Source organism: Oncorhynchus clarkii, chromosome 1 (assembly GCF_045791955.1).
Source record: "Oncorhynchus clarkii lewisi isolate Uvic-CL-2024 chromosome 1, UVic_Ocla_1.0, whole genome shotgun sequence".
NCBI classification, from domain to species: Eukaryota; Metazoa; Chordata; class Actinopteri; order Salmoniformes; family Salmonidae; genus Oncorhynchus; species Oncorhynchus clarkii.
Genome location: NC_092147.1, coordinates 83,613,030 through 83,625,041, shown reverse-complemented (window position 1 = coordinate 83,625,041; position 12,012 = coordinate 83,613,030). Strand labels below are relative to the sequence as shown.

General features: G+C 42.9%; 1 protein-coding gene across 1 annotated transcript in view; it reads right to left on the bottom strand.

The window, feature by feature from the left end:
• The window catches only part of LOC139413429 (WD repeat containing planar cell polarity effector), a 170,229-nt gene extending 160,059 nt beyond the window's left edge, over positions 1-10,170 (bottom strand). The window contains exon 1 of the mRNA XM_071160802.1: positions 9,874-10,170. The gene's annotated coding sequence lies outside the window, so the exon portion shown is untranslated. The remainder of the gene's footprint in view (positions 1-9,873) is intronic.
• Positions 10,171-12,012: the final 1,842 nt, after the last annotated feature.

Sequence of the window (12,012 nt, the reverse complement as noted above, 5' to 3'; positions counted from 1 at the left end):
AGGGGGAACACACTTCTGAAGTGAAAATGAGGTGTGTGTTATCATTATTCAGTGTGAATTGGCCTGTACCTCTGCCAAGAGCCTGTGTGTGTGTGTGTGTGTGTGTGTGTGTGTGTGGAGACCGGCAGCTTCTCTAACAGAATGCCTGGGGTTGTCTTGAGTTATTTCTTGCATCCCAAATGGCACCATAAAGTGCACTACTTTTGACTAGGGTGCTATTTGGGACATACTCTGTATGTTCAGTTTCCTCAGTTTCCTGTAACTCTAGGGTTTAGGGAATAGGGTGTCACTCTGGACGTACCCTCCGTCTCCTGCAGATCTGGGATGCAGTCTAAGTGAGTGTTTGGTGCAAACTGACACTTGGCACCAAGTTGATTCCAACCTGCTTGGGTTTTCAGTTATTGAGCGAGCAGAGGGCACACTTAGAACCCTGCAGACATGTCTTAAAAGCACCACGGAACAATCACAGCAGCTCAAAGGGAACTGAAGGCTATTTCTGGTTAAAAGCCATTTAGGTGTGATCAACTCAGCAATGTGCAAGGGTTACTTCAGTTAAGAGAAGGCCTCTTGCATACAGAGGTTTTAGGGTGAGGTACGGATCTTGGTTACCGCAAATTATAGGGAAAATGCATACAAGCTTTCACAGACTAGGCTGTTCTCAGCTAAGGGAAGCCTGATGAAGACAATTTATAGTCTAAAAACAGTCATTTTCCTCAATCGGCCGCGGGACGATTCTTTCTTGAGCGGATGGTCAGGGAGCCGGAACATTATTACAAATAATTAGTAGACTGCAAATTGACCGGTAGAACAACTGGGAACAGATTTCCAAATGTTTAAATCACTTGGGACTTGTTTTTAGTCTTTTCTGTTCAACAAATAGAACCGCCAGTAGGGGGCCCTATACTAGACTATAAATATAGTCTAACAAACAGAACCACCAGTAGGGGGCCCTATACTAGGCTATAAATATAGTCTAACAAACAGAACCACCAGTAGGGGACCCCTATACTAGGCTATAAATATAGTCTAACAAACAGAACCACCAGTAGGGGGCCCTATACTAGGCTATAAATATAGTCTAACAAACAGAACCACCAGTAGGGGACCCCTATACTAGGCTATAAATATAGTCTAACAAACAGAACCACCAGTAGGGGGCCCTATACTAGGCTATAAATATAGTCTAACAAACAGAACCGCCAGTAGGGGACCCTATACTAGACTATTAATATAGTCTAACAAACAGAACCACCAGTAGGGGACCCTATACTAGGCTATAAATATAGTCTAACAAACAGAACCACCAGTAGGGGGCCCTATACTAGACTATAAATATAGTCTAACAAACAGAACCACCAGTAGGGGGCCCTATACTAGACTATAAATATAGTCTAACAAACAGAACCGCCAGTAGGGGGCCCTATACTAGACTATAAATATAGTCTAACAAACAGAACCGCCAGTAGGGGGCCCTATACTAGGCTATAAATATAGTCTAACAAACAGAACCACCAGTAGGGACCCCTATACTAGGCTATAAATATAGTCTAACAAACAGAACCACCAGTAGGGGGCCCTATACTAGGCTATAAATATAGTCTAACAAACAGAACCACCAGTAGGGGGCCCTATACTAGACTATAAATATAGTCTAACAAACAGAACCGCCAGTAGGGGCCCCTATACTAGACTATTAATATAGTCTAACAAACAGAACCACCAGTAGGGGCCCCTATACTAGACTATTAATATAGTCTAACAAACAGAACCGCCAGTAGGGGGCACTATACTAAGGTATAAATATAGTCTAACAAACAGAACCGCCAGAAGGGGACCCTATACTAGGCTATAAATATAGTCTAACAAACAACCTCACAGACTACAAAACAGAATGTTCTCAGCTTAGGGAAACCTGGTGAAGACAGTTGTGAATGCTACACTATTTTATAAAATAGATTATTCATGCATTTTCCTCATTCTGTGTACTCAGACTAGGCTGTAAATACACCATACATAGCCGGCAGTCCTGGGCAACTCCAGTCCTCTGGGGCCTGATTGGTGTCACCGTTTTAGCCCAGTCCCAGCTAACACACCTGACTCCAATAATCAACTAATCAGTTTAGAATGTAATCAGTTTAAATCAGATGTGTTTACTAGGATGGAGGGAAAGTGTGACACACAATCAGGATCCGGAGGACTGGAGTTACCCAGCCCTGCAGGCCAAACCCAGCAACAAGCAAGCACAACAACACAGCCCAACACTGACATCTACTGTTCTCATGAGGTTACTGCATTTGTCTACCAGTCAATAACAGGGGACACATAGATAACCTATTCTATACCAAACAATTGAGCCACTGTCTGTCACTGTCTGCACTGCAATACTGGATAAAATAGTGCCTGGTCCAGGGCCTGTATCTAAAAAGCTTCAAGTCCTGTCCATAGTCTTATTCATTATGATCTAAAAGAAAACAGATCCTAGATCACCTCTTCGTGGATACAGGCTCTGATCCTGGTCCTCTTCCTAGGGCATCTTCCATCTAACACCTCATCCAATTCAAGAGAATGTGATGACGGAATACGTTACATTGTTGAGGTTAGAGGTCGACCGGTTATGATTTTTCAACGCCGATACCGATACCGATTATTGGAGGCCCCCAAAAAAGCCGATACCGATTAAATCGGCCGATTTTTTAAAAATGTATTTGTAATAATGACAATTACAACCAATACTGAATGAACACTTATTTTAACTTAATATAATACATCAATAAAATAAATTTAGCCTCAAATAAATAATGAAACTTGTTCAATTTGGTTTAAATAATGTAAAAACAAAGTGTTGGAGAAGAAAGTAATATGGGCCATGTAAAAAGCTAACGTTTAAGTTCCTTACTCAGAACAGGAGAACATATGAAAGCTGGTGGTTCCTTTTAACATGAGACTTAAATATTCCAAGGTAAGAGGTTTTATGTTGTAGTTATTATAGGAATTATAGGACTATTTCCCTCTATACCATTTGTATTTCATTAACCTTTGACTATTGGATGTTCTTATAGGCACTTTAGTATTGCCAGTGGAAGTGGTGTTGGAGGGCCAGTAGGAGGCACTCTTTCCTCTGGTCTAAAAAACATATATATATCCCAATGCCCTGTGTAGCGTGCTGTCTTTCGGATGGGACGTTAAACGGGTGTCCTGACTCTCTGAGGTCATTAAAGATCCCATGGCACTTATTGTAAGAGTAGGGGTGTTATCCCCGGTGTCCTGGCTAAATTCCCAATCTGGCCCTCAAACCATCACGGTCACCTAATAATCCCCAATTTATAATTGGCTCATTCATCCCCCTCCTCTCTCCTGTAACTATTCCCCAGGTCGTTGCTGCAAATGAGAACGTTGTCAGTCAACCTACCTGGAAAAATAAAGGATAAAAAAAATAACAATAATAAAAAACAGTACAGCTTCCGTCCCTCTCCTCACTCCTCCCTGGGCTCGAACCAGCAACACAACGACAACAGCGTTACCCATGCAGAGCAAGGGGAACAACTACTAGAAGGCTCAGAGCGAGTGACGTTTGAAACGCTATTAGCGCGCGCTAACTAGCTAGCCATTTCACTTCGGTTACACCAGCCTCATCTCAGGAGTTGATAGGCTTGAAGTCATAAACAGCGCAATGCTTGACGCACAACGAAGAGCTACTGGCAAAACGCACGAAAGTGCTGTTTGAATGAATGTTTACGCACCTGCTTCTGCCTACCACCGCTCAGTCAGATACTTGGATACTTGTATGCTCAGTCAGATTATATGCAACGCAGGACACGCTAGATAATATCTAGTAATATCATCAACCATGTGTAGTTAACTAGTGATTATGATTGATTGTTTTTTTATAAAATAAGTTTAATGCTAGCCAGCAACTTACCCTGGCTTACTGCATTCGCGTAACAGGCAGTCAGTCTCCTTGTGGAGTGCAACAAGAGAGAGGCAGGTCGTTATTGCGTTGCAAGATTGGAGCCCCCGAGCTGACAAGGTGAAAATCTGTTGTTCTGCCCCTGAACGAGGCAGTTAACCCACTGTTCCTAGGCCGTCATTGAAAATAAGAATATGTTCTTAACTGACTTGCCTAGTTAAATAAAGGTATAAAATAATAAAATAATAATAATAATAATAAATAAAAAAATTGTCGCCCAAAAATACAGATTCCCGATTGTTATGAAAACTTGAAATCGGACCTAATTAATCGGCCATTTCGATTAATCGGTCGACCTCTAGTTGAGATGCAGATCAGTAATAATGATGTCTACGATGTCTGGCAGGACAGCGATGGTGATATAAATCAGATCAGTGATAATGCTGATGATGTCTACGATGTCTGGCAGGGCAGCGATGGTGATATAAATCAGATCAGTGATAATGCTGATGATGTCTACGATGTCTGGCAGGACAGCGATGGTGATATAAATCAGATCAGTGATAATGGTGATGATGTCTACGATGTCTGGCAGGACAGCGATAGTGATATAAATCAGATCAGTGATAATGGTGATGATGTCTACGATGTCTGGCAGGACAGCGATGGTGATATAAATCAGATCAGTGATAATGGTGACGATGTCTACGATGTCTGGCAGGACAGCGATGGTGATATAAATCAGATCAGTGATAATGGTGATGATGTCTACGATGTCTGGCAGGACAGCGATAGTGATATAAATCAGATCAGTGATAATGGTGATGATGTCTACGATGTCTGGCAGGACAGCGATGGTGATATAAATCAGATCAGTGATAATGGTGACGATGTCTACGATGTCTGGCAGGACAGCGATGGTAATATAAATCAGATCAGTGATAATGCTGATGATGTCTACGATGTCTGGCAGGACAGCGATGGTGATATAAATCAGATCAGTGATAATGGTGATGATGTCTACGATGTCTGGCAGGACAGCGATGGTAATATAAATCAGATCAGTGATAATGGTGATGATGTCTACGATGTCTGGCAGGACAGCGATGGTGATATAAATCAGATCAGTGATAATGGTGATGATGTCTACGATGTCTGGCAGGACAGCGATGGTGATATAAATCAGATCAGTGATGATGATGTCTACGATGTCTGGCAGGACAGCGATGGTGATATAAATCAGCCATGGGGAATGTAGATAGTTTTTAGAATGAGTCTCAAAATGGCACCCTATGGGCCCTGGTCAAAAGTAGTGCACTATATAGGGCTCTGGTCAAAAGTAGTGCACTATATAGGGCCCTGGTCAAAAGTAGTGCACTATATTAGGGCCCTGGTCAAAAGTAGTGCACTATATTAGGGCCCTGGTCAAAAGTAGTGCACTATATTAGGGCCCTGGTCAAAAGTAGTGCACTGTATAGGGAATAGGGTGCCATTTGGGATGCTGAGGTGTGTGTGGAAGACTGGTTGCGCTGCTATCAGGACGGTTTATGGAACGCTAGGCTATCTTGGCTGAGAGGGAGATAAGAGTGGTAGCTATAGTCTGCCCTCTGTCATGTAGAAAATCTCACAGTGTGAAATAGATCACAATCGATGATTATGATTGACTTGTTTTTTTTTTCATTCTTATAACACATGCTGTAAATATCCTCACAGCGTGAACATTATTACGGGTCAGCTGCTCCCACATCTGCTTATCAGTGTTTCTTAGGTGGATAACGTCAGTGCCTGGTTGAAACTGACACTGTAAACAGGAATAAATGAGTCATGATGACTTGTTATATATATATTATAGATTGTTTTGTGCTTCTGTCCGGGCTGGCTAAATAGTAGAGAAGATACTGTGGAGGGTGCCAGCTATCTTGACTGTAGGGTCACTGTGCCCTACTCCTACCTTTCCACCCTATCTTCACGCTCTCCTCCTCATCTTCACACTCTCCTTCTCAAACTGAATAGAACATAGGGTATAGGCTAGTAGTTGACCTCTGGTCCTCCTCATCTTCACACTCTCCTTCTCAAACTGAATAGAACGTAGGCTATAGGCTAGTAGTTGACCTCTGGTCCTCCTCATCTTCACACTCTCCTTCTCAAACTGAACAGAGCATAGGGTATAGGCTAGTAGTTGACCTCTGGTCCTCCTCATCTTTACACTCTCCTTCTCAAACTGAACAGAACGTAGGCTATAGGCGAGTAGTTGACCTCTGGTCCTCCTCATCTTCACACTCTCCTTCTCAAACTGAACAGAGCGTAGGCTATAGGCTAGTAGTTGACCTCTGGTCCTCCTCATCTTTACACTCTCCTTCTCAAACTGAACAGAACGTAGGCTATAGGCTAGTAGTTGACCTCTGGTCCTCCTCATCTTCACACTCTCCTTCTCAAACTGAACAGAGCGTAGGCTATAGGCGAGTAGTTGACCTCTGGTCCTCCTCATCTTCACACTCTCCTTCTCAAACTGAACAGAGCGTAGGCTATAGGCGAGTAGTTGCACATTTTTTTTGACATTGCATCAATCAAAGATTTGTGGAAAAAACCTTTCCCTCTCCTCCTGAACTGCCACCGTAGCCCTACACAGCCACTGGTTAGGCAGCACTGGGAAAAACCTTTCCCTCTCCTCCTGAACTGCCACCGTAGCCCTACACAGCCACTGGTTAGGCAGCACTGGGAAAAACCTTTCCCTCTCCTCCTGAACTGCCACCGTAGCCCTACACAGCCACTGGTTAGGCAGCACTGGGAAAAACCTTTCCCTCTCCTCCTGAACTGCCACCGTAGCCCTACACAGCCACTGGTTAGGCAGCACTGGGAAAAACCTTTCCCTCTCCTCCTGAACTGCCACCGTAGCCCTACACAGCCACTGGTTAGGCAGCACTGGGAAAAACCTTTCCCTCTCCTCCTGAACTGCCACCGTAGCCCTACACAGCCACTGGTTAGGCAGCACTGGGAAAAACCTTTCCCTCTCCTCCTGAACTGCCACCGTAGCCCTACACAGCCACTGGTTAGGCAGCACTGGGAAAAACCTTTATCAGTAAGAGCAGAACAGGCCGGGGCTCAGGGTTGGAATATCCTTTGCGGTGTGTAATTCAGCCTAGTTTTATTTACACCATCCCAGCAGCTATCTTGGAAATATAACTTTGCCCTGTGCTTCACTGAGCATGAACTTCATAGCCTAGTGTGGGCTATGGATCATTTGATTGAGACCACACTAAATAGCGTATAGGTGCAATTGATATAGCACGCCCGCAGAGAATCAGAGATGAGGGGTGGCATCAGGAACACATCCATATGTAGCCTAATAAGCAACTCATTAAAAAAGCACTGAGAAATATTGACATTTCATTAATTACATGACCCTCCCCATTTCCCTCCATTCTGTACATTTCAATCTGTCCCTTAATCCATGGTTGATACAGTCCCAAAATGTTTTGCATGTCTGCAGTCAAGTTTTCTAAATATTAGACATTCAAGAAGCAAAGTGTCACCAGCCATGTCGGGGAGAATTTTTGCATTCCCTAACCTTTTCCTATTACCCTAATTCTCCTAACCTGCTACGTTAATTCTCCTAACCTGCTACGTTAATTCTCCTAACCTGCTGCGTTAATTCTCCTAACCTGCTGCGTTAATTCTCCTAACATGCTACGTTAATTCTCCTAACCTGCTACGTTAATTCTCCTAACCTGCTGCGTTAATTCTCCTAACCTGCTACGTTAATTCTCCTAACCTGCTGTGTTAATTCTCCTAACCTGCTGCGTTAATTCTCCTAACCTGCTGTGTTAATTCTCCTAACCTGCTACGTTACTTCTCCTAACCTGCTACGTTAATTCTCCTAACCTGCTACGTTAATTCTCCTAACCTGCTACGATAATTCTCCTAACCTGCTACGATAATTCTCTTAACCTGGTACGTTAATTCTCCTAACCTGCTGTATTAATTCTCCTAACCTGCTACGTTAATTCTCCTAACCTGCTACGTTAATTCTCCTAACCTGCTACGTTAATTCTCCTAACCTGCTGCGTTAATTCTCCTAACCTGCTGCGTTAATTCTCCTAACATGCTACGTTAATTCTCCTAACCTGCTACGTTAATTCTCCTAACCTGCTGCGTTAATTCTCCTAACCTGCTACGTTAATTCTCCTAACCTGCTGTGTTAATTCTCCTAACCTGCTGCGTTAATTCTCCTAACCTGCTGTGTTAATTCTCCTAACCTGCTACGTTAATTCTCCTAACCTGCTACGTTAATTCTCCTAACCTGCTACGTTAATTCTCCTAACCTGCTACGATAATTCTCCTAACCTGCTACGATAATTCTCTTAACCTGGTACGTTAATTCTCCTAACCTGCTGTATTAATTCTCCTAACCTGCTACGTTAATTCTCTTAACCTGCTACGTTAATTCTCCTAACCTGCTACAATAATTCTCTTAACCTGCTACGTTAATTCTCCTAACCTGCTACGTTAATTCTCCTAACCTGCTATGTTAATTCTCCTAACCTGCTGCGTTAATTCTCCTAACCTGCTGCGTTAATTCTCCTAACCTGCTACGTTAATTCTCTTAACCTGCTACGATAATTCTCTTAACCTGGTACGTTAATTCTCCTAACCTGCTACGTTAATTCTCCTAACCTGCTGAGTTAATTCTCCTAACCTGCTACGTTAATTCTCCTAACCTGCTACGTTAATTCTCCTAACCTGCTACGTTAATTCTCCTAACCTGCTGCGTTAATTCTCCTAACCTGCTACGTTAATTCTCTTAACCTGCTGTGTAAAGTCACTTCTGCATGTAGAGGCACAGAAGACTAAGGGTTGATAGGATGTAACCTACAACTCTGGTCCCTTTGTCCAACTGATGTAATGACCCTGTAATGAGGGTACTATAATATTCATCACTAGGATCGGCTGACAGAGACTGAGATACTATCTGTGCGTGCGCCACACACACACACACACAGTACTATACAGGAGGTCCTCTCAGTCTCCATACAATCAAAACAAAATGGTGAAATGGAAAGACACAGGAAGGATCCAAGTGAAGGCATACATCAAGCTGTTTGAATGTATTCTTGTTGCGTCCTTAACCCAACACCTAGCGACCTCGTCAAGACATTTGAACCTCTTCGCGTAACGGTTAAGGTGTTGGCTTGACAGTCTCTGGACCCGTGTTCGAGATCTGGTCAGGATTTCCCCCAGAATTCCCTACATTGGGTGCCAGAAGTGGGATGGCCATCGGAGAGGCATGTACACGTGAGGGGCATGGTACAGAGAAGCGTGGGAACACGCTTTCCAAAAGGAAGGGGGTAATGTATAATGTAGCGACCTTAACCGAACACTAACCTAGTCAAGAGGTTCACCTCTTTGCGTAATGGTTGAGATGTTGGCTTGACAGTCATTGGACACAGGTTCGAGTCCCGTTTGGCGCTACCTACCGAATTCGTTACATTATCAATAAAAGGCTATTCCAATGAATTAAACAATCTCCATGATAGGTTTTGGTGAAAACGTTAAATTGTAGGAGCAGGAATAGTGAAACCAAAGATACTTCCCCTTTCATCTGTGGTGACTTTATCCTAATACTCCCGGCCAATTCAATTCCATCATTAGTTTGGTTTAATCCACTCTTTCATAATATTGACTTTGTGGAGTGTGGTGGATAGGCAACATCCTCTCTCTCTCACACACACACAACTTTCAGCTGTCAAAAGCCGACTCAATTTAAAACACAAAAAAAATGCTAAATGTTGTTTAGGCTACTCACTAACCTCAATCAGCTCTCTTGAATCTGTTTTTAGGCTAAAACAAACCAACTATTTGCTTTGGATTATGCTAAAACGTGCACGCAAACTGTATGCAAATTCAGCTATATACACAATGCCACAGTTGTCTCAAACGTTTATTGATATATGCATGCATCAACTTACACTGTGATGATGCTGAAGATTCGATGTTCCCTTGATATGAAATCACAACATGAAGACTGAAGTTCTGGCTAGACAGCTAACACTAGCTAATAACAGCAACTTGTTTCCTAGATATCTGTAACTACAAATTCAGCAAGCTATGGACTGCTTGTGAAGCAGACATATTTCCAGGCTGTAAGGATTTCCCGACGTGTTTCATATAAACAAAAATGAAATAAATCTTCACAAACGAACATCCAAGACCGCTTAGCCAGCTTGCTAGAAAGAAACCGCTAGCTGTATGTGTTTTGGGGCGGAAAGGAGATTTCAGTGCCGTCTCTAGGCAACCACAAGCTTCACCCTCAACTTTTCAGCTGAGCACAGCTGCTTAGCTTGTAAGCAACGACGCTAGCTATCTGGTTCCGTGTACCAAGAGAAAGTCATCTACACATGGGTATTTTGGCCTTTTACCCGTAATTTGGCTTGTTTGTTACAACAATTTTGGAACATTTTTAAAATAATAGCTTTATTTTCAGCTAAACTGGCCACGTGAAATCTAGATGTTTGTTCTCGCGACACTCAGGAAGGAACGCGGGTCTTCTTCTTCTTCTTCTTCTTCTTCTTCTTCTTCTTCTTCTTCTTCTTCTATGAAGTTTAACGGCAGTTGGCATCCAATTTGTTGCATTACCGCCACCTACTAGACTGGACTTTACTTGAAAAATAAAAATGCACTAAATAAATACCCTATCATCTAACACTACACTCACTAATTTTAAAATTATATAAAATAAATGAACACCACCCTACTCCACTAATTACATGTATGTATTCCTACCTCATGCCATCATCCTGAAAGGATGGTACAACACCACTTAGCACACCCTGTAACTCTTCCGGTCTGGCACACCCAAATACCTCTCTACAGCTGCCACCACAACCTCCATTTTCTGCGACTTCAGTTCCATCCCTGCAGTACAGTTGATTACCATTGCTATAAATGCTAAAAATCCAATCTTACTGAAACGTATATCACTTTATGGCCTGTCCCTCTGTACTGGTATATCTCTACTACTTTCCCCACTCCTCCCTCTGTACTGGTATATCTCTAGTACTCTCCCCACTCCTCCCCCTTAATCCATGTCTTCACCGCCTCAGCATATGACAACTTCTGCACTACTCTAACCCTGGAAACCTCAACCTGCCTCTCTCTCACACGGGACATTTCTGATCCCCAGCTCCATGGGCACCCCTACAATTAACACATTCCACTACTTTCCCCAATACTACACATTCCTTTGTCTCATGCCCTTCTGCACATTTCACACACCTTGGACCCTCCCTCCTACACACTGCTGCCACATGCCCATAAGCTTGACACCTGTAACAACGTAATGTATTCGGTACAAACAATCGTACAGGATAACTTATATATCCTAACTTCCCATTGTCGGGCAAAGACTCAACATCAAAACTCAAAAGAACAGACAATGACTCTTCTGTTTCCCCACTCTTGTCACCCTGTCTGCGTCACATCAAACGACGAGCATCACAAACACCGGGAATATTTCCCCTTTTATATTTACTGTTTCCCCAGTTATCACTCCTTTCATTGGTGCCCTTTTCTTGAGAACAAAACAATTCACTTTTCTTGCTCCCATTCATTTTTATTCCGAGCGCATTCTCCATCTGACCAACAGAAACACAAACAATTATCACTAGACCCCTTCTGGTTACACCCTCACCGATTCCACATTACCCAACTCTTTTTCCACCCACCGTGGAACCACAAATGGATCAGCCAAAAGGCAAGAGTCCACTTTTTCCATAAACTTCACTTCTACTGTCACAGACTCATCTTTCTCCTGATCCTTGGCACACACCTCGGTCTCCGATAACTTCACCACACTTACCACCTCCAATACTTCACCCTCGTTCATTTCTTCTTCTTCTTCAAGGTTTTATGGCAGACTACCCCTATTGAAATATTGCCACCATCTACGGAACAGGGTCTTTTTTTTTAAGTATTCCATTAAGGGAAGGGGGGGACCTGACATCATACAAAATACAAACAAAATATTTAAAAAACATACTATCAGTCACCGTTCAAATCCCATCCCTAAACAGGATCAGGTGCCTGTGAGGACAGAGCATTCATCAGCA